Source organism: Arachis hypogaea, chromosome 2, assembly GCF_003086295.3.
Source record: "Arachis hypogaea cultivar Tifrunner chromosome 2, arahy.Tifrunner.gnm2.J5K5, whole genome shotgun sequence".
Lineage (NCBI taxonomy): Eukaryota > Viridiplantae > Streptophyta > Magnoliopsida > Fabales > Fabaceae > Arachis > Arachis hypogaea.
In genome coordinates this window covers 80,880,504-80,881,666 of record NC_092037.1, presented here as the reverse complement: position 1 = coordinate 80,881,666, position 1,163 = coordinate 80,880,504, and the positions used below count along the sequence as shown (strand labels likewise).

The 1,163-nt window shown below is 40.9% G+C and overlaps 1 non-coding gene across 1 annotated transcript; it reads left to right on the top strand.

Moving 5' to 3' along the window:
- Nucleotides 1–774: 774 nt before the first annotated feature.
- Nucleotides 775–882, top strand: LOC140180959 (small nucleolar RNA R71). The gene has a single exon (XR_011875260.1). It is a non-coding gene; the product is annotated as a small nucleolar RNA R71 (small nucleolar RNA).
- The last annotated feature ends 281 nt before the right edge of the window (nucleotides 883–1,163 follow it).

Below are 1,163 nucleotides of genomic sequence, written 5' to 3'. Positions count from 1 at the left end.
CCAGAATTCGGCCATGTTGATGGCCTTGCACTCTCCTTTTGGATTTTCTTCAGTATTGCTTGGGAGAGTGCTTGGAGGAAGTTCAGTAATTTTCTTGCTCAGCTGATCCACTTGTCCTTCCAAATTCCTAATGGAAGATCTAGTTTCAGTCATGAAACTTTGAGTGGTTTTGATTAGATCAGAGACCATGGTTGCCAAGTCAGAATTATTCTGCTTAGAACTCTCTGTCTGTTGCTGAGAAGATGATGGAAAAGGCTTGCTATTGCCAAACCTATTTCTTCCACCATTATTGTTATTGAAACCTTGTTGAGGTCTATGTTGATCCTTCCATGAAAGATTTGGATGATTCCTCCATGAAGGATTGTAGGTGTTTCCATAGGATTCTCCCATGTAATTCACCTCTTCCATTGAAGGGTTCTCAGGATCATAAGCTTCTTCCTCAGATGAAGCTTCCTTAGTACTGCTTGGTGCATTTTGCATTCCAGACAGACTTTGAGAAATCATATTGACTTGTTGGGTCAATATTTTGTTCTGAGCCAATATGGCATTCAGAGTGTCAATCTCAAGAACTCCTTTCTTCTGACTAGTCCCATTGTTCACAGGATTTCTTTCAGAAGTGTACATGAATTGGTTATTTGCAACCATTTCAATCAGTTCTTGAGCCTCAGTAGGCGTCTTCTTCAGATGAAGAGATCCTCCAGAAGAGCTATCCAAGGACATCTTGGACAGTTCAGAGAGACCATCATAGAAAATACCTATGATGCTCCATTCAGAAAGCATATCAGTGGGACACTTTCTGATCAATTGTTTGTATCTTTCCCAAGCTTCATAGAGGGATTCTCCTTCCTTCTGTCTGAAGATTTGGACTTCCACTCTAAGCTTACTCAATTTTTGAGGTGGAAAGAACTTTGCCAAGAAGGCATTGACTAGCTTTTCCCAAGAGTCCAGGCTTTCTTTAGGTTGAGAGTCCAACCATGTTCTAGTCCTGTCTCTTACAGCAAAAGGGAATAGCATCAGTCTATAGACCTCAGGGTCTACCCCATTAGTCTTGACTGTGTCACAGATTTGCAAGAATTCAGCTAAAAACTGATGAGGATCTTCCAATGGAAGTCCATGGAACTTGCAATTCTGTTGCATTAGAGAAACTAATTGAGGCTTAAGCT